The sequence below is a fragment of the Athene noctua genome, chromosome 16 (genome assembly GCF_965140245.1).
Source record: "Athene noctua chromosome 16, bAthNoc1.hap1.1, whole genome shotgun sequence".
NCBI lineage: Eukaryota > Metazoa > Chordata > Aves > Strigiformes > Strigidae > Athene > Athene noctua.
In genome coordinates this window covers 8,616,268-8,638,676 of record NC_134052.1, presented here as the reverse complement: position 1 = coordinate 8,638,676, position 22,409 = coordinate 8,616,268, and the positions used below count along the sequence as shown (strand labels likewise).

At 39.6% G+C, this 22,409-nt stretch overlaps 1 protein-coding gene across 1 annotated transcript in view; it reads right to left on the bottom strand.

Annotated features, from left to right (window-relative positions):
* BCAS4 (breast carcinoma amplified sequence 4) overlaps positions 1-22,409 on the bottom strand; it is a 42,613-nt gene that overhangs the window by 3,148 nt on the left and 17,056 nt on the right. The gene's annotated exons all lie outside the window — the stretch shown is intronic.

Here is a 22,409-nt window from a genome sequence, read left to right as displayed (position 1 = left end):
GAGACAGTGGAGCATAGTGTAGCAAACTTACACTGTACCCAGAAAACAAAGGCTGGAGAAGAGATCTCTGCTGAGATGCCCTATACCCCTGTATTCTTTGTCCCAAACTTGGAAACTATTAATTAACTTAAAGACCCAACAATGAGTGAATAAACTGAGGAAATAAAGATTAAAGGAATTACAGAGGAATTTAGCATTTGGAAGGCAGTATAACCTGGTTAGATGAGGGCAGATCAAATAGAAATGAAAGGATTAAAACATTTGCGAGAGCTTATGAAAAATGAAGTGCACACAACAACTCTGCACTTGCAGGCAAATAAAAGAAATAGCATGTAGAATCATGCCTGAAAGATTAAAACTTTTGGTGGCAAAGACTTCAGTCAGTTGCATTTTAACTGGCGACCAAGTTATCCAGGGAGACAAGCTGTGTGACATAACATCTAAGGCACTAAAAGCACCCCTTGAGAAGTACAGTTTGAAGCCCCTAAAAGCCAGGCCCCCCAGCTGATAAAGCTAAATACACAGAGCAGTAAGAAAATGACCCATTTAAGAGCGTAATGGTTACTCTGACAACCCAGCATCAGAACAGCAAAGCTGGGTCAAAAGGTGATCACTTACAGGTTGCATCACATCCAAGAAATAGCTTAATTCACAGACAGTTATAGTCTACCTTCTACTGAAGAAAAATAAATGCTGGACTGAATATGTTTGCTTGCTCAGTTTCATTTTCATAGCCAGGCTTAAGTCAGCCTGCACAGCAACGTTACATTTAAGGCAAATGCTCTAAGAATTGCTAGTGTGGACACAGAAAATTGTTTCCCTTCTATCCGAGTACCTACAAGATGGTCCAGAAATCCACTTTGGTATTGCTTTTATAACACAGATGTAGGGCATCTACCCTTCAGGGACCACAAGCCCAGCAAGACTATTCATCCGTCTGTCCCTGGCTATTCTCTTTCCCAACAGCCTCCCAAACAGATCAGGAGCAGGTAGCACTTCACCTGCTTACACAAATCATAAATCCACTCGGAAGCAGCTGGGCAAGCGAGTAGGTATGGTCTTTGTGGTGCAGGGGCACTGGTACAGCACCAAGTGCCCCAGCAAAAAGCTTTGGCATAATTATAAGGATTTCTGACCTTATTCCAAACAGTATGTTTATCCAGGCTATTTGCCTGACCATTACAGCTAAAACATTGAGCTATTTTCGCAGAGAGAGGAAAGAGTAGCTTACCTTAGAAAGGGAGGTGCAATGTTACTTCCTTCCACATGCTGTGTCTCTGGAAACTTGGCTGGCAACTTGAACCTTCATTCTTACTCTGACAGCAATCATTCCAGATCCACAAAAAAAAGCCTCCTTTAAGGCTACTGAATTTAAAGCCTTGGTAGTTCAACTTAAGAGGTATTTACGATAATTGTACTGGAGTAGTTATCCCTCCAAACTGAGCTCCTGATCAATTTTGCTGCTTCAGAGAAGAGGAAGGAGCAATAATAGAATATTTCGTCCACTTTGCCTTAAGTACTACTAATGTTTCCAGAGCTCCTGAATCCATTTCTTTTATATCTGCTGCCTACCACCTGAAGCAGCACCAATACACCTTTCCCTTCCTGCCAAGCTTTCTGGAGTGTATCAGCACCGCCAGCTCAAGGAGCACTTGAGCTCTACAGAAACCTGCCACAGAAGTTTGAACTCTGCTCAAACTTATGAAAGATAAAACGGGATTCTTGGCTATCTGGCCATAATTATTTTTCAGATTTGATCATTCTTGCAGGTATTAAAATCAATACCTAGACTATAAAAACCAAAACAGGGCAAAAACTGAAACCTGTTTCTTTGGCAGCTCCAAATCAAGCAAACATTCTCACTTTTTTCCAACAAAATTTCAAAAATGACAATATGGATTCCTCTCAATCTTAAATTCTAATATAATTTTATATAACAATGGTAAAATAATTTTCTATTATTTCTACTAGAATAAAGTTCAACATTAAAAATTTACTTCTTAAAAACCTATCAACTTTGACTTTTCCAGCCAGCTTTCAATTGCTGCCAGCCCATCCATCACAGTGCTAGTGGACTCAAGACACACTTTAGGGAAAAGTATGAACTAAAGAACCAAAATGTTCTTCACACATCAGCTCTGGTGCTGAGCACAACAAATCCTCACCCACATGTTCTTCTCTGTTAATCACTTGCTGTGTACCAAGAAAGTAACTTAATAAAGATGTTTTTAAAAGAGAAGAATTGGTCTGATGTTCAGTACTGCCACATCAGCGAGACCTCTTACTCAGACTGGCTTCCACGGTAATTCTTATCTCCCATTTCTGGGGCTAGCAATCCCACTGTGCCAAGACAACTGAAACTCAGCTCTTCTATAAGCATGTGCTGAGTAAAAACTTCAGAGTAAACCCTGAAGATGTAACACAGCACATCAGCTACACAAATGGGAAGAAACAACCAGTGCTAAGACCAGCGTTGAGTCTTAGCTACCTAACATAACTTCAGACGATTATTAAAGCTTCTTGAAGGTGTTTACCAGCATCAAGGAATCACCTTTTAATCAGCAACTTCAAAACAGACCAAAGATTGAAGATTAATCCTAACAATATCCTTACAAATTAGTCAAATGCTAAAACCTTGGGCAATCAAGGCAGAAAGTTGCGTGATGTGTACCAACAGACAGCAAGTCATGGCAGAGCCCAGATTTAAATCAGGACTGACAGGGAAATTCTAGCAGAGCCTGCAGCACTGGTTTAAAACTTTACCGCCTACAGCTGTCCTCCCCATTCCTCCCCCAGAGGTTATTTTCCTCTCAGTCAGCAGAAGGAAGTGTGTCACCACATCAGAGTCATCCTAGTTCAGTCTGGCACACTACCTTAGATCAGCAAGGAAGGTAAGTTCGTGCTAAGGTACCCAAACAATTAATTGCAGAAGCCAGCGTATGGGTGTAAGTTCTCCTCTTCAGGCCAGCAGTAGTTTCTGTCCTAAGGCAAACCTAGTAATGTCAAACCACTCCAATTTTCAGAACACAAGCTTCAGAGCCCAATTTTTGCTTCCCTCCCGCAGTATATATATTTTACACAGTATAACAAGAGTTGGATTCCATTCTTGACTTCACATGCATGGTATCTTTACTATCTCGGTAAGGTAAAGAAATCTATCATTCTGTAAGGCTAGAATGTGACTGGATGAGGAGCACAAGCTGCAGAATTTTCTTCCTGAGAAAATAGAAAAGTCTTTTCTGACTCTGGTACCTGTGCCCATTGTGAGCTGGAGTCAGCCAAGCTGGACATCTGACCTCACCCACAGCACTCACAAAAGCTTCCAGTGACAAACTCTGTAAATTCACTCTTTACAGAATTCTGCCTGAAGACCATCTTACCTTCCCATTTTCCTTCAAATCTGTGGGATTACTGTGAAGGCTTTCCAGATGCTTATTGACTCTTGTATCAATTTTCTTTTCTCTGACTGACCAACAGACAGGGTGTAAGTTCTTCTATAGTTGTCTGTTACTAGTCTCCTAATTAGAGGACAACGAAAACTTTGAGGCACACTGTTTCCAAACATAAGGCAATTGCATCACTTTCTAGTATTAGTTATGAGTCTCAAAAGCACAGTAAACAGTTTGCAGACTGACTGTGCCAGTTTCATTCTTAAAACAGCTTACGAAGTAAATAATACACAGCAGAATTAGGAAGTTTACCAATTGGAATGAAGTTCATTCCCTCACCTCTTTGCTTTTAACTCAGAAGGCACAAGCCTGATCCTTCTTAGCATGATCATATTATCATCTCCATCATAAATCATAAAGTTTTTTGTCCTGTTGTTCTATACATTCTGTGTAAGCACTTCAGAGCAAGGACAATTCTGTGCATGCTCCAGAAAGCATCATATATATCCTTTTGGCTGAAATTAGTTATTAACGACAACCTTTCACTTATGACTTATGACTAGACTCTCTTCAAGGAAAGGATAAACCAGGCTTCCCTTTGTGAAGTACCTACCATGAAAACGTAGTAAAACAGCTATTTTTATTCCATAAATAGTGATGAGATACATAAAATTAAGAGAATTTAGAAAAAGCACAGGAGCAAAAAAAACCTGCAACATCCCCCTTTCCCTTTAACCTCTTCAGCAATTCATCTATTCAACAGCTGCAATAATGTTCACTGCACAAATCAATAACCTTGCTGAAGCCATGGGAAAGTACAGTTTATTAGCTCTTCAGTAAGGAGACAGAAACACAAGGATGCAGCAGCTCTTCTGCCAAAAGAGTGTGGGATGCAGAAGAGATGTGACAGCTTTGAAGAATTTCACTGTAAAATGTGTTCTCTCTAAGTGTATAGTCTAAGATTTTGTGCTTAGGCATGTTATCCACCAGGCTTTCTTCTCTTCAGTGATGGATCTAGTTTCTCACTAATATAATCATTTTCCCGATATACTGTTGCCAGAAGGAGCATGTCCTTTAAAAAGAAAAGCCTGGATTTGTTTTGTTGTTGCCATTTGTGATTGGTCTGACAGTCTCTGTCTACAAGGCTTCCTAAGGCAGACTGCCCTGGCTTCAGCACTCACAGTCTCTCAATTTATTTCTGAACGAGAAGCAGTAATATATTTGGGGCTGCTCCTCCTGCGTTAATCTTCAGGAAATCCAAAAGGGAATAGGAGTGAAAGAAAGAATGAGACAAACTAAGATAAATAGTAACAATAATACTTAGCATTTCTACCTGAAGAAGCACAAAGGGCAGACAATTGACCATTTGACCTTCACAATATCCTCCTAACACAAGTATTCTTATTTTACTAGTAAGATAATTCTGTGCATTCATTGTTGTGGTTTTTACTGCAGGGTCTGTTCCCAGAATTCCCAGGTCCCTGTCTAGTGGCACTATCTAAGGAAGTCCTTAAGACAGGGGCAGATCCAAATAGGGACTATTACAGCAAACTGGTAAAAAAAACCAAACCAAACCAAACCAAACCCCCAACCAAACCAACCAAAAAACAACAGGGAAAAAAACAAAACAAAAAAAAACAAAAAAAAACCAAACACAAAAGCCATGGGATTAGATAGATGCACTTGAGGATGCTAAAGTTACTAGTTCATATCATTGTGAGTCTGCTGTCAGTCATCTTAAAGGTCAGGGAAAATCAGAGGAGGTTCCTGATGACTGGGAAAAAGCCAAATGTCATGCTTATCTTCAAAGAAGGCCAAGGAGGAAAATATAGGGATCCACAGGATGTTCAGTCTAAGATCAGTCCCAAAGAAAATATGGAACAAATCCTTTTGGAATCCATTTCCAGCACTTAAGGAAAAAGAATCATCACAGATCTAATAAGGGCAAACAATGGTTAGCCAACCTAATTAAGAGCTGGCTAGAAAGCAGCTTTGCAGAAAAAGTACTGGTGGTCCTCAGAGACAAGAAGTTGAACCTGAATCAGCACAGTGCTCTGGCAGTGGTGAAAGCTAACAGCACACTGGTATGAGTACAAGCACAACCAGCAGACTGAGGGATGTGATCACTTGCCTCTGTTTTGGCATGAGATTGAATCTGGAGCACTGTGTCTGGTTTTGGGCTCTCCGGTTCATGAAGGATTTACTGGACTGACATACTTGGAGCAAGTCCATCAGAGGACAATTAAGACGCTCGGGGGCTCAAGCACACACATTATGAAAAGAGGTTGAGACAGCCAGTTTCTTCAGCCTGAAGAAGAGAAGTGCAATTTAGTTGATGTCTTCAACTACCTAATGAGTGAAGACAGAGCTGCTTATAGAGAAAACAGAGCTGGACTCAACTCAGAACTGCATAGCAAAAAAGAACGCTACAGGCAATGGACATCAGTTGCAGAAAGAGGAGTATCAATCAGACATAAGGAAAAAAAAATCTACACAATGACACAGGCATCTGGAACAAGCACCTAGAGAAGCTTTAAAATCTCCCTTCTTGGAGACATTCAAAACTTGACTGGACAAGACCCTGGGTAGCCAACTTCAGTCAGCCCTGCTTTCAGAAGGACGTTGGACCTGATGACCTTCAAGAGTTCAAACTTTTATTATTCAGTGATTGTAACTGAGGCACAGAGGCAATAAATTACTTCAACTCTGCCTGTGGTCTTAATTATGTTAACCCTAAGCCCTAAACTCAGCATTTCTGGGCTATTTATTCCATTCCCTAACTGCCAGGGAATTCCTACATGGTATTAGCGTTAGATAGGTTTTGGTTAAGCAGGTTTTCTGCCTTCTTGCACAAGTTAAATTATAAATTTAAAAAATGCAGTGCTGCACTCACATTATCCAGTGGCACTCCAAGGAAAATGTGCAAAGTCCAAGTCTGCTACTATGTCTGTTATTCACATCCAATACTCAAAATGAATTTATTCATTACTAATGATTCACTTGCTGACAGTCTCAGTCCAGTTCCTAGGGGACAGAGTTATATCCACAGCCCTTCAAACCAGATGTTATATAGCTTTTTCCACAAAGGTGCTAAAGCGAATGGCTAGGGAGTCTAAACTAGGCACCTCATCCTGCCTTTCAGTCTTTCTGAAACGACGAGTTAAGACACAAACAGCAGACTCCAAGGCTGTCAAGTCCTAGACTTCTATGAGCAGTTTTTTCTTTTCCTTTATTAATGCAGTGTCTGAGGCAAGCACATACAATACCAGAATAGTAATAGCCTCAAATTATAGGTCCCTTTGCAAATCAATTCGTACCAACACATTTTCTCATCTAAGACATTTAAACATTTGGAGTCTCTTGCACATGGAACAGCAGCTGAGGTCCCCAAGGAACAATTCAAACTGCTTTCACTTTCTGGAATAATACCACAGACAAAAGTAAACAAAAATAATACCATCCATCTGAAGCATGAGGCAGCATTATACACAGAAGCTGCCTGTAATTATAATAGGAATTGGATAAGGCTAATAAAAAAATAGATTGACCAAATAGACACAATAAAGCACAAAGAGTTCACACTCCTTAACTTGGTAAATGATTCATTCTGAGTCAACAGTAGTAGCTAAGTCAAGGAAAGAAACTTCTTCCCAAGCTGGCTTGCTGTTTCAATATTATAATACAAAACAACCTTCCAGCTCCTTGTCTGAGACTATGAACAAGCAATCAGGCAGTCTGGATGTGAGACAAAACTGAGATCAAGCTCATACTAGAAAGGCATTTGGATGTAGTCTAAGTGACTCCAAACAACAAGAGCCTTTGCAGTTTCTGTCCTTTGGTTCTATTATCTGTAAAATAGGGGCAATGAAACAGTATGAAACCTCACACATAAATTAACCAATTTTATTACACTAGATCCAGCAGCACTGAAGGAGTGGATGAGGCTGTCAGAACATCCCATTGCAACTTAGGACTGCCGTCTTCCCTTCACTTGTGTGCGCACCTCACTAAAAAAAAAAAAAAACCAAAAAACTTAGTTTCATCTTGGAAACTTCTTAGGCACACTGGAAAGCTGCTATTATGTCCAGGTAAGTTTTCCCTTCTCCAGGCTGAATAAACTCAGCTGTCTCAGCCTCTCTTCACTGATCATGTTGTCCAGCACAAGCATCTTGATGACCCTTTCATGAACTCAATCAAGTTTATCAACATCTTTCTTGTACTGCAGCCCCCAAAACTAGATGTGATATTCCAGATAAAGTCTAAGAAATACCCAGTTAAAAAGAATAATCACTTCCCTCAATCTACTGGCCATGTTTCTGTTGATATTGCCCAATCATCTGTTGGCCTTCATTGAAGGCACACTGCTAACTCATGCTTAGCCCATCACCTGAAAAGATCCCTGGGTCTTTTCCTTTTTCAGCAGAGCTGCTCTCCACCCAGTCAATTCAGTCAATTCCCAGCTTGTACCACAGCAGGGGGTTAGTCCATCCCAGGTGCAGGATTTAGTGCTTCTCCTTGTTGAATATAGTAAGATTCACAAGAGCATACCCCTCTGGCCAGCTGATGTCCTCAGAAAGGCAGCCTTGTTCTGGAGCACAGCCCTTAGTTCACTGCAGTCCACGAGTTTGAGGAGGGTGCATTCTGCCTCCTCCTCCAGATCACTGATGTCTGACAAACTACATCTGTAACTAGCATCCAGGTAGAGGAGTACAAACCATTAACAACTACCCTTTGAGTTTAATGACCCCCTCAGTATTTTCCCTTATCAAGTAGTCAACACACCTAGATCATAACATCCCAGTTTGGATACAAGGATGTTGTGGGTGTCTGTCTCGAAAGACTTTCTAAAGACAAGGTGCAGGATATCAACTGCTCTCCCCTTATGCACAGTTACATCATAGTCATATTGTTCCTGGTAACTTCACAGTTAGAACAAACCCAACATTCCTAATAGAGAAACAGTGCTAGAAAAGTATTTATAAAGGAAAAGTATTAAAACAGATAGGTCCTAGTCCTACTATATTTCTATGTAAGGCAATGGGAACTGAAAGCACACAGCACCTTGGACAACCTAGCAGATGCTAGAAATGTGGCAAAACTGGAAGCATTAGATTCAGCTTGGCAAAACATACAATATTCTAATGCTCATTGGGAAGGCACTCAACAAACAGGGAGACTAACGCACCCACAAGTCATAGGAGATGGAAAATTAACCTCAGCTTCCAAGAGTAATATGGCAAGAAACAAAGATCAATGAGGTTTGGCTTCTATGTCAACCTCTAGTCAGCAGCTGTGATGATGTTCTACAGTAGCACAAGAAATCTGTCCACAAATACAAGAATAGCCTGCGTGCCTACACTGTCAAATCAAAGCTTAGTAACTTGTCTCCAGCTGAGACCAACAGCTGGTGCTTAGAGTACAAAACCAGGGCAAGTATGCAGCATTCCTGCCTTGAAAACTCCCCTAACCTATAGGAATTTGCAGCATGTGGGTTCCTAGAAATAGAAAGGCAACTTTGCTAAATGACTTTGTCTGATTGCATCTGACGTACAAAAATCTTCTTTTATTTACAACCGCAACACTGAGTTCCAAACTTCAGTGATACACTGCATGAAAAAAACCTACTTTCTTGAGACTTTTTGAGACTAGTTTCTACTTACTGTGTCATGCAATTTTAAATTTCAAATAACTCTAGTGCATTCTTCTTCAGAGTGGAAAAGAGAAGACTAAAATCATGATCTGCTTAGCTGTTTCCCAAAGGGATGGGGTTCCAAACTCCTGTTCCAGATGCCTTTTCTAGTTCTGCTGCAACAGAACTACAGACAGTATTAAAGATGAAGCCACAGATTTACAGAGTGGCATAAGAAGGTTTTCTTTTCTTTCTTAGTATTTTTCCTAATAATTTCTACCATTCAATTTTCTTTCTTGCTGGCTACTGACCTGTGAGATGAAGGTTTTCATGAGGCCATCCTGATTGCTTCATGATCTCTTTCTTTAGTGAAAAATGCTAGTTCAGTGACCAACACCACACACATAAAGGCTCCCTCACATCACACTCATTAGCATCACCTTATATTTATTGACATTTCATTTTGACTACAAGTTTTTCCACTCAGTCTCTCAATGTCGCAAGATCTGTCTACAGCTCTCTGCAGTTGGCATTCACTGCTGTGATCTCAAAATAACTATTCAACAAGTTTTTTCATTTCTTTATATGCCTCATTTTCTAAATCACTTTCAAAAACACATCTCATGCTAGAGATATACCTAGCATCTGAAAGACTTCTTTCCACATCTTTTGCTCAGGAACAGATAAAATCTTCAGGACTGCAACAGAATGAAGGAGTTAGCACTGCACTTCCACACTTTGCAGGCCCGTCATGGAACATAGATGAATAGCAACTTCTAGCCACCTGACATGAGCAGAGCCACAGTGATTAAGTGGGAGGAGAAAGAGCCCAAAATAAAAGTAATAGTAGTCCCACCACTGATAAAAGCCTCCATTTCTTTTTTCTATAAAAATACATTTTTATATCTGATTGGGGTTTTTTTATAAAAATACAGTTTTGTCTTAGCAACAACTGATAGCAAAAATTATTGTTATGGTCTGGAAGTTATTGTATTTGGTTTTACAGTCCCATATGGTCCTGTCACAGGGGGCACTCTGGAAATGAAAGCGTTAAGTATGAATGGTGGGGAGTTTTCACGGGTTAACCAGACTTTTCTGGAAGAGATACTATCAGTGAACGGTTCTCCTTCCATATGGTAAAGTTGTGCCAACTAACAGAGAATAAAACAGTCTACGTGTGACTACACAGAGGTGAGGTAAGGCGACCCGCACACCGCGGCGCGGGTGCTGTGCAAGGGCTAGAGAATGGGCGGGGGAGCCCAGCCCAGCCCAGCCCAACCCGGCCTGGCGAGCGAGCCCAGCCGACGGGGTGAGCCCAGCCGAGCAGAGCTGAGCCCAGCTGCCGGGGTGACTTGGGCTGGCACACACACACATTTTCTGCAGACTGTCTTGCATTTTTGTTCTTGGCAAACCAGAGCAGCTTGGGAAATATTTGCAGGTCTGGCTATTTAAGCAGGAGCAGCATAGCAGGGAGCACGCAACAATCGCCCAAGATTGGCTCGCAGCATAACTGCTGCTGGAGGAAAAAAAATCGTTTCCATAATAACTGTTTTGCAGCATACCAGCTATGCTTTCTATAGCATTTCACCACTCATCTGAATTACAAAAAAACAAGGGCAAACATGCTATTTTCATACCTTTTTTTCCCCCAAGCCTATTGACACATGGACTCTGCGACAAAATGAATGCTACTGAAGCCCAAAAATATCTGCACTGAATATAAATATATTATGAAATAGCTTTTAAACTCTGCCCTAAAGCACTTTCTGATTGGCTGCCAATGATGTCACACATCCATAAAGCCCAATAAAACGCATGGGTTAACAACTCTCATTTCTGTGTATGAACTCCATGCAGCAGGAGCACAGACCAGGCAGGCAGTTAACTGCACCGTCTCTCAGGTAGTTAAAATCCTGAGACCTCAGGCCTCCATGTCAAGCAAGCTGCACTGCTGTCCCTGCTCACAGACTGATCTTAACCATACGTAACTAATCATTGTTTACTTGGGAGAGAAGCCTTCCTAAAGGATACAGTAAATCACTGTCAGTTTGTAGGTATTAAAGATACACTCATGAATATTCAGAGCAATTAGTTTGGTCTAGCAGTTGTGATCTTACATTTCAAGTCAAAGCTAAACTAAGTGTGATACCTTTTCCAAACAGGAACTTGAACTTCAGTCCTGTCTGAATAAACTGTTATTAAAAGTAACATTTTACAAAAGCCCTAATAAAACTAAAAAAAATACAATTTTACAAAACTCAAACACTAATGCCAGAAATATCACCTAAGACTTTAAAACATACTATTTTGGCACCAATTGCTCAAACAGTAAAATATGTTAACCCTTTCTGTGCACCCATGCTCACAGGTTGCATGACAACGAATAGTGGTTTGCAGGTTTAGGGGTTTAGGTAGTTTTGAGAACAGAGCATTCCATGCAGAGAGAAATTTGCTGTGTAAAATACTAAGTCTGTATGATGCTCAATTACCAGCAACCAATATTTGTTTCTTACTATGAATACAATTCTTGGAGCTGGCTTAGTTTCAAATGTTATTAGGTAGATAGCATGTGGTGTTGTAGTAAGGAGTCTTATGTATGAACTGAAAATATATTTGATCACCCTGTTCTAGGCAGTTTTACCACCAAATGTGGGCTAATTTATATATATAGCAGCCTATTTAATAGTTTGCTCTCATACTTCCAAAGCAAGTACAGAAGCAGACCACACAAACATGAAAATGTTGCCTGATTTGCTACATAAAACTTTATTTGTTTTTCAAATCCTTGTCTAAGGTTTAGGAACATTCAATAGAAATGAAACTGCAAGCTACACGGTTCAAACGTGGAGCTGCTACAAGGTATGGTATCACTGCAGTGCTCAAAGCAGTATTACAATATGAGAGAAAAGGCTGTCTACTGCATTCTACTATTGTTCCTTCTGCCTCTCTTTTCAGTTTCATATTAATGGCAAAAATGCTAAAATCAGTTAAAGGAGAAAAAAAAAGCCCACAAGCTCAGTCTCTAGAAACCTCATGCTTTCCTCGATTACTCCTAAAGGATCCCTTTACCGCTGAACCTCAGCACATACCATCAAATATTTCAAGTGGAACAAATTCATTAACTTGTAAACACTACTTAACTAACTGAAAGCCAGGGACAGAAACCTAGAGCACTGTTAAATCAACTTCAGGCAGGCACTGCACTTCATGTGTTAATACTTGCCATCTGCTCATGTTGCATTTTTTACCACAAGAAAAAAATGTGACTGCTGAGTAAAGACACTTAAAAAAAAAGAAATAGGAGAAACCTGGCCTCACTTAACCATAAACTATGGGTTTGGGTTTGGTTTTTTTTTTTTACACATGCATACACAATCACTCTCTGTATCTCTACTACAAACAGACAAACCTATGTGAAATAGTCTTTTTAGGTACTACTGCCTTAGAATAGCTACACTAGGAAATCTTAGAGAAAAAAGAAAGTGCCTGTGCATGTTTGGTACTCCAGACAGCATGAAATTTGCCTCAGGGAGAAACAGTTTGTAAAATAGGTGGGGGAAGGGTAATATGCTGGTAGACGGAGTGCATAAGGGACCCAACGCAGAAGCGTGTGCGCCTGTGCCTGCGTGTGCGCATTTCTGTTGGAGGCTCTGGAAAAAAATGTTCGTCACTACGGCTCCTAGAGGCTCCAGCACTGCAAAGCACCTTTCCTGCAACACAACCATTACATCATGCACAAAACTGCCTGCCGGCCACAGAAAATGGCCCAGCCAGGAAGGGATGGATACCAGCAGATGGAATGTTTCTCCACTTCGTGAAACATGCAAATTTGAAACTCGGGTGGTTTTTTTTAAAAAAAGCTGATTTTTTAAAAAAGTTCTACCTTCTTACCCTTTGAAAACTAAAGGAGATCAACATTTCGGCACAAAAATTGGGCCTATGACTTAGAGGATGCCAAGACATGATCATATAAGCGTTGTTTTAGTTTTGGCCAAAGCGGTATCTCATTTGACATTCAGTGTGCTTCTAGAAATAATCCTAAAGAGCACTCAAGCATTTCAGTAATGCAAGTTAAAAGGAATTTGCTATGACACCAGGTCACCATGGAATAAATATTTCTGAAATTATGTGCCATGAAGTACTACTTAGCTGTTCCCAAGAAAAGAAATAAAATAAAATTGCCAGATCTGCATTTGTGCCTTTTAACAACTGTCATGTTTTAAATGGGTGCTTGTAAAGAAAGCATCCAATGGACTACTTTGGTGCGTGACATCTACCATTAGTATGCCAGATACACGGGTCCCAATCTAGATGGGCAAATTCAAAAGCAAGTTTCTTTACAGCAGCTGTGAGGGAGGGAAGGACATGTGGTGATGGTGCATGAGGTGGAAACCTACCCCCTGGAAGCCAGACAAAACCTTTTCACATAAATCACTGCACAGTAACTGTGACAAACACTTGCTCCGGTATATGCCCCAGTTGGAGTGATAAAGTCAGTGCATGAAACTTGAAATTGTGACTTATGGCTAAAGATCTACCTCATCCCTTTCTTACTATTAGTTCATAGAACTATTTTACCTTCGTGTAACTACAGCATAGTATTCCCAATGTTACCTACCATGATTTGATTTTGATAAAACTTTATTAGCTGCTGAGGTCTTATTCCCCATGTCTGGAAAAAAAAATATTGTGGTCATAACCAAAGTAAACAAAGGTCAGCCTATGTTGCACACAACTGAAGAAAGGGCACTTAGCAGGATATATTCATGCCACAAGTATTTGAACACAAGGCAATCTTTATAGTAAAAAAACCCTCAGCTGGTCCCAGATATTTCATCCTTAAAACACATGTCTTTTTTACTTCCATCCCAGATCTTTTGCCAGATCTTTCCTCTCCACAAAGCAGCCCAGGTGTTTCTTGAATTCACTTAGCATTTCCAACACTTCACTCATTCTCACATTAATGAAACCCATATGTTTAAGTATTACAGTCCTCAGTTCCTTCTTTACTGCCCTTTTTCCTGAGATTTGAATTCATTTTGTGAGTAGCTTTCCCTGTACTAGAAAAAGTTGCACAGATTTTATTAACATCTTTCATAATTTTGAGGACTACTGTAAAATTGCTTATTTACTTGAGACAGTTTTGATGCTAGGAAACAAGGATGTGTGACTCTCCTGTTACAATATTCAAGTTCCCATTTTCAAAAGTATATTGGTCCAGGATTACCCCTTTTACAACTACCATTTAAGAGCTACTTCAAGAATTAATGTGGCAGACTGCATACTAATGAAAGCTCAAAGAGAGAACAGCTTGCATCAAGACAGCTGCAGTGCTTTTCAATCCCAGTTGGCTTCCCTGCCTCTTCTCTGTGTCCCTCTGAACTGCAGAAGCAACCACTGAACTGTCCCAGCTAACAGCCCAGCATATGAAAGAAAACAAAACTTTGGTTTCCCTTTACTTTGACATACCAACAAAAGATCTAGACACTGTTATCTTCATCACAAGAGCTTGACGCTCATTTCACCTGTTTGACTTTTGGTTATTCCTGTTTCTCGTTGTTGCCCTATAACACAGGTATTTATTCTAAACGTATTTAACAGTTACACATATTCCTAGATGACAATGCAACTCTTTAAAAAAAGGTCCCAAACAAAATCTAAGTGGAGGAAATACAACCAACCACTGAGACAGAAGGCCAGTAGAATCCCCCAGGAGACTTCCCTATGTATCAGTCTCACATAGAAAAGGGAGAGGCACTGAAAAGTAGTTGATAAAATACTTTTAAAAGGTGGTGGGTGTCCCAAGTAGGAACATCTATGTGGCAGCACAAGGAGATGGAGGAAATAGTAGAGGAAGGGGGGGGAGTTAATTGGACATCTGTGTGACACTGGGGGAGGGCAGACAGGAAGGCAGTAATAAACTCCATAAGCAGACGGTGCCACAAGGCTAGGGTAAGACTCCGGCTTTACTCGGAGAGAGGAAGTAGAATCCATGTTTGTCAGAGTATGCCTGTGTAAAAACTGTAACACCTTGGAACAGATCCTCCCTACCCAGTGCATTTTGGAGAACAGGCAATTCAGTAACAGCAATGTGGCCTTTAGCAGCACTGTGGTCACTTGTTAAAAGGGAGAGAAGAAAAAATGTCACCAGTATCTGAAGCTTCACTTTACCTCGCACCTCGTACACAAACCATCTTAAGGACTGCAGTGAAAGCTGAGATTCAGACTGATTTCACAAACATTATTTAGTGGATCACTTTGCATCTGAGTTGATAGCTATACACATACTTATGGTTAACTTTATTTGAAAGTATTTATACAAGAACAGGATCCTTATTTCCCAGCCTTTATATTTGATTTATCTTTATATATAAATGTACTTCCAGAAGAAGTTAACCTGATTTACAGTAAGAGTGATTTATATGAGAACTGCACCTGTTTGAATATCACTTTAGGATACTGTAAAAGTCCACAAGCTGTGATGTGTTCCATATTATAAAAGCCAAATCAGAATGAAAATTCTATTCCAAAATTCCCTCAAGCCAACTTCATCCAAATTTTAACACAGAAATTATTCTGTGTGGAATATCTGGAGTGAGGATTTTTCTACTTAAACCTTTTATTAGCTCATAGCATCTTGGGTCTTGTACCAGTTTATCCAGTTATAAAATGGATACTTTGTTCACCTGTCCTTTTTTAATCCTTTAAGAAAGGACTTCAGGTGGAAAGCTGAAGCGTTGTGATAGTTCAGCAAACAAGTTTCATGCAGAGAGTCTTCTACTCAGGGTTCTGTGGACACTTCAATGTAGTGCCAGCCCATACTGTAGATTTATGGTAGAATCATAATAAAGTAATTTTATTTCCCTATGCCTCCCATTCCCATCAGCAAGATGGTGCATGTGTTTCCGTCTGTCCATTTGTCCGGTGTGTTTACCCAGAAAGTAGTTTGAACCTGGAACTACTGTCAGTCACGTGCTTCAATATTTAGCATCCCAATCTCAGTTAAGCCATCTAGTCCCCAGTATTAATGATCTTTTTTTAAAAAAAAAAAAAAAAAAGTAAAATTGTTTGTAAACAGAAAATAATTTTCAAGGTCAACTTTTTTTTGGTGCAGAATTAAAAATAGGAACAAAATAAACACTGAAATTTTTGCTTTTGTCACACAGACCACAATTTCTACAGACATTCCTCTGATGAGACACCATTACAAAAGTATATATTACATGGTTACAGAAATAAGTGGAGGAGCATACCATGCTGCAGAGACAATAATCCACAGACATATGGTAAAACAAAGTTCCCACCAAGCTCACCACAACTATGGCTGAAGAGAACATAATTTCTCAGTGTATTACAACCCATTTGAAATGTTTAACCCTAACATCATGTCGTCTGCAGTATATTTCTGCATCTCAGCTAGAATTTAAAGTGTAGCTGGTAGAGAGTAAACTGAGGAAAACAGTATAACCAAAGGAACCCTGAAACAGGGAAAACAGTCATCCTTTTTTAGTAAGAGAATTCTAATATTTTGAAAATGTGGTTAATTTCTCTTAGCACCAGATGTATAAATGGCACACCTGTAACAAAGGAACTGGGGTGTTGTCAGAAAAATCCAGACAAGTAATTTTGCTACAAAAAGGACCCAACAGCACCTTTCACAGTACGCTGCTCTGCTAGCCCTGGGGCATTCATGCTAGAGACACAGCAGCCAAGTTTTAGCTTTTATTACTTTATTGCTTTTGGGTTTTATAAGAATCAACACCAGCACAGCACAGGTTTATGAATAGGAACCCTGAACCACTGGGATTGTGAACTGTAAGTATTTTACACCACTGTTTTGTAACAATGAGTGCACACAATACTGTTTAACAACGTACGTGACAGCACAGAGCCTCATGTGGAAGACAGAAATACAAGTACAAACAGAAAATCTGATACAACTGAAGACATTCTATATTGCCCCAGAAGACAGGCCAGTGCAGAGCTGCAATGTAGAACATGCAGATGCTTAAATCAATAGTGTGAGCAGTAGCCCCTGCTTGCTGCATTCCTTACAGGAGCAGCCAAAGGCACATAAGAAAAGGGGACGGTGAAGAGACATTTACCATTTATTTCACTGGCGCCAGCTAATATCTTTTCTGTAACTAATTCACTTTAACTCTGCACAGGGCAATGTTATGTAAAACATTTCTGAAGGAAGATTTTTTCCTGCCTTTCAAAAGCAAGCATCAAAGCCTAGTAAACCATGTACTGCAGAATATATTTAAAGCTCAACAATACTAACCAATAGAGTCACTGAAACTGAACTCTGGAGGAGGAGCTCTTTACATGCAGAGGCTGAGTTTCTATTTTTTGGCACAGATTATACCAGCTTACAGAAAAGCAGTATTTTACAAATCTTTACATATGTAGCCAGAAGCTTTTGTCAGTGAGATGCAATTATAGCTGAAAAACAATTTCTATCACAGAAAAGAGATGAGAGCACTAATGAAGGTGGCTTTCTGACAAATCAAGTTTTTCCCAAGTGTTTTTATTCATTCATTTGATCTCAATACTGGAATTTCGCAACAGGAATTGGCTCAGTCTCTTTCAAAACATAAAGGGCCTAATCCCTTCCCATTAGAGAACAGGAAGTCAGAAGCCAATCTTAGCGCTGATTAAAAAAAAGAATCTGGATTGTTATTTTAACTTCTTTTTCACATAAACTAGAGAATTTTTTTTCCGCTACCATTTCAGCATGATTAAAAGCTGATGTCTCCCCTAAGTGGTACCTGTTTAGTACAAAAGACTCTTTGCACCAAGCAGTGATTACACTATAGCTTCTCCCCATCACTGTGTAACTCAGAACATGTCCTGCACCAATCCTTATTTATGTGCCACTGTGCTGTCCTGCTTTGGACAGTCTAAAAATGACATTTCTAGTGCAAAGACTTTTTACATCAGCTCTAAATGCATTTAAACAAAACCAGTTCAAGGGGATGGTATTTAGTATTCTGACTTCTGTTCACGCACCCTTGCAAACTGCATACTATTACTATAGTCAACCGTGTTGTTTCTGTGCCTGCTGGATCCCACCAGCCCAAACTCCCACTTCTGCCCCAGCCCTCCTAATGTTCTTGATACAGAGGTGTGTGTATTTCTACTCCTGTGTGCAGTCTTCAAACCCCATTCTCATTTGCTCCTCCAAGCCAGCAGCACTGCTTGATATCCCAGCACAGTGTTGTAGCCTCTCTCAAGCTCTTCCACAATATACCAGGTTCAGCAAACTGGCAAGAAACTCTGGCTTCACTTCAAGAATTGTGCAGGCTCCCTCAGAGAATCAGGTGAATGAGGGCTAAAGCCATGGGTAGCTGAAATCTTGACTTATGGGCCTAACTGCATCCTCTCACTTGAATCTTCCCATTTTTAAGTGTTATCTTTCTCAACACAGAACCAGTGTGACCTCTCTGGGGCTCCCAAACCAGTTGATGAATCAGTCCAAATCAGAATGGAACTGGATGAACTTCAAGCACAGCTGCACGTAAAATAAGCTGACCACACCCCAGAGTTCTAAACATTAAATATTTAAGTACATGTCAGATTTTTTTTTGTTTTCCCCAATATAAAAAAAAAAAAATTGCTGGTAGTGTTCAGCACTTGAAAATTAATGAGTTTTAAATACGAATATAGTACACCCCCAGTTTTGAAATACTCTGCTCTATTTTCTCCCTTCTCATCTTTCCCATCTGGTATGTTTTAGTAATAATTTAACAAATATTTTTCTTCAAGGCTGTCATAAAAATCTCATAGCACTTTGGAAACACTAAACATTATCTTGTGAGGTAAATTAGGACACAAAGCAGTAGCATGACATATATGTGATCACACATTGTCAGTGGCAAAGACAGTAACAGAAATCCCAGTATGTGCTTCTTTGGAGTCTTCAAGAAAATAAATTGGTAGCAAATAGTGAAGCCAAAACCTACATTAAATAACATTTGAAGGATGATCTGCAGAAGTTAAATAAATGCAAAATCTCAACATAGGAAAGATTTTTTATTTCTATTAGTTATTCTTGTTAAGGTTTATTTATGAAAATTCAAACCCAGCTAGCTGTCTTCTACAGTAAGCAAAACCTTAAATTTTACATGGCTCTGTACTCCTTTCTGAGCTTTCTTCTCTCAGAGAATGAATCTACTACCAATCTATGGAGACTGCAGCCAGAAGTCCACACTTCACACTGGTAGCCACTGAAAAGAAGTTAAGTACAGGTCTCTTTCCTAGATACTTTAGTCAGCATAACTCATTAATAACTTTTGCTCATTACTGAGCTCAGATGAAATAATAAAGTTAATACACAGAATGCTTCACATCCCATTATCAATTTCCCAGTTCACTTTGTTGGAATCTACGCCAGGTGTCAGGAAAAACCATAAACCAGCACCTTAGCCAAGACAAGACAGCAAACCCCACCTCAGATAAGCAGCTGCTGTTCTAGAGATTACAATATTAGTAGAAAGAAAAGGACAATAAAAAGCCTCTGAAAAAGATCTAACAAATGTGCACTTTTCCTTCATACCATCAGCATGAGATTTTTTGGAGGTTATGATTTTATAAGTCTTTCATTGCAACTATACAAGAGTTAAAAATTACTCTAAAAATAAGTATTTGACAAGATTCTCAGCCAATTACAGTGAAATAAAATTTCTGGCTTTAAGAGAATGCCAGATATCACAAGATGCATGACAAAACAGCAAGAGTTGCTGACATTCAGTTTTCTTCCATTGGAAAAGATACTAGTGTTGTTTTTAAAAATCCACATACTGGAGTTTTCTAAAATAGATTTCCTGCCATTTCTCTAAGATTGCTGAACCCCATTCAGCCAGGGCACAGATAACATCTTTGGAAAAAAAGATTTGAAATCCCAGTTTGTCCCATACAAAGTTCAAGCTTTACAGAAGAAAAGCTTTTCTTCCACAGAGCCACAAACTTCACAAGAGAAAGTTATTTCCGCTGTTCTGTTCCCTCGGGAGGTGTTATATTCTTATAACCTGTCAGACCTACCCAGTCATATTTGTAATTTATATTTAGTATCAGGTCGTTTCTTTTCAGACCGTCTCTGGATATTCCTAACACAAAGAGTGAATTCTGATTACTCACTTTTCTCCCACAGATTAGACACCTTTCCCAGTGTTACTGTGCACTGGAAGTCGTAGAAACAACTTTCTGAATACCCAAAAACCACAGTGAAAAATAAAAAAGACAAACATTACAGGATTTTGCTGCGCCTTGACATATATTTGCAAAACTCTGAGAATGAGATTTCCCTTGCATTTAAAATAGCATCCATCTTTAATTAGAAGTGGAAAAAACTTCGCTGAAATACATATACATGCTCACACTCTACTCAGAGAGATGGGCACTCTCAAGCTTTTTTACCCAGTCTGATCAAGGCTATGGAGAAAAGATACACAAGTTGGATATTATAATTTCAGAACAAATTAAACTCACTGGCAAAAATGGTCAGGACAGTCCTAATTTTCAAATGGCTAAAGATGCCAAAGGGGCATGTCTGCAATGATCCCCTACCTAACAAAGGAAAAGGGTGGACAACTAGAAAGAAACAGATTTGGAGAGAGCACAGAAACTTGGATAGTTGGCAGGAATCTTACTGGGTTTCAGGCAATAGCCAGACCAAAAGAAAAGTTGCTGCAGAAATTCAAACCCTATTGATACCCTTAAAAAATTCACTCCTTTCCTGCACACTTTTAGTAAAAGTAATTCCTTACCAATACAGAGCATTGTCATTCAGATCCAGAATTTACAGTGAGAACCACAATATAAAAATACAAACAGCTGTACTGTGTCTTTCAAAGGTCCATACAGCCAAACAATCTCTTCCCTTAGGTGGTGACCTAAGGGATTTGAAGGGAGTGCCTAGGGAAAGGTTTACAGGGTAAACGTACAAACTTATTCTCAGTCTTCAAGAATTCATGACTGCGGAACAGACATTTTGTTTAATATCCATTGGATTCTTCCCCCCCCCCGTGAATTTGTCCAATTGCTTTGGGAAGATATAACATCCTGGGGACATAAATTCTATGGCATATTAAATATATCACGTAAAGCAAGTACCTCCCTTTTTGTATTGTGAACCTGCCTGCTGATGTTTTCATTTGGATGACCCTAGTTCTTGGATTATGGGAGGGGTTGAATAATCATTCTCTATTCACCTGCTCCACATATAGAATGACTTCACAAATCTCTATCCTGTCCTCCTTCAGGCTGAGTCTTCATCTGTTTAGAAATGTCTGTGAGAAAAACTCTTCCTTATCTGTGCTCATCCTTGTTACCTCTCACCATGCTTTCTAGTTGTACTATTTTGGGGGGAAAGGATGGGAAGGAGGGATCAGATCAGTACAGTAGGAAGCTACACTGTTGCCTATTTACTTGTCTCTTTGGTTCACTAATATTATCATTCCAAGATGCCTGCAAGCATAAATACACAATTACACAATATTTCAAAATTTTTCTTTGCAATTATAAGAAATAAAAAAAAAAACCACCACTATACTGTCTTCAAGCCCAACCCAAGCCAGCTTCTGAGTAAATAGTCTGGCCTTCTCCACATTCTTATCGTTGTCCTAGTTATACAACATTATTTGTATAGGCAGACCAACCTTGCAGAACTTCCAGCATTGATATACTTTCCAGGTTGGGTATCTGCCGCAGGTTTAACATGTTTGGAAACTTTTAGTGAACAAAATCAAGCCAATTCAGATAATGAAATTAAGGAAAAGTATGTATTGCTTAGCTCTTTTGAAAAGCTTCATAAGCTACAGCAGAGATTTTAAGTTGGCAATAAACTACCCTCATATCAGGGACATATTCTCCCACTTCTATGAAAATATTACCAAATTTGGCCAAGTTACAACTCTTTACTGAGTCTATATAAACTGTGGTTTTCTAAAGATTCACTAGAGTTTGACAGCTGAAGATTAAATCAGTATTCACCATCTCCTGTCCACGCCTCTGTTAACCAGACTGAATATTCATTATTCTCTTTAAGCAGTTACAGTCTGTCCTGGATCTGCAGAAACCGAACTGGACTTTTCCTACAACTGAAGCTTCCAGAGCTTGCTATGACTCCGGACAAAAACCTGAAGTGGTTCAGCTGTACCTACATGATCACTGACACCTGTGTATTATTGCCTACCCAGTATTAGGCATACTAGTACAGAAGCCCCTTGGAAGAAAAAGATGAAGGAAACATAATGGCAGAAACAGAGAGGACAAAAGAAAGAGAAGTAGTTGAGACTAGAACAAGGATCCTGACAGAGATATGCTAAGACTAAAAACACGGTAGATCTCACATCAAGATGGGGAGGGAGGAATAGAAGGGATGCATTCAG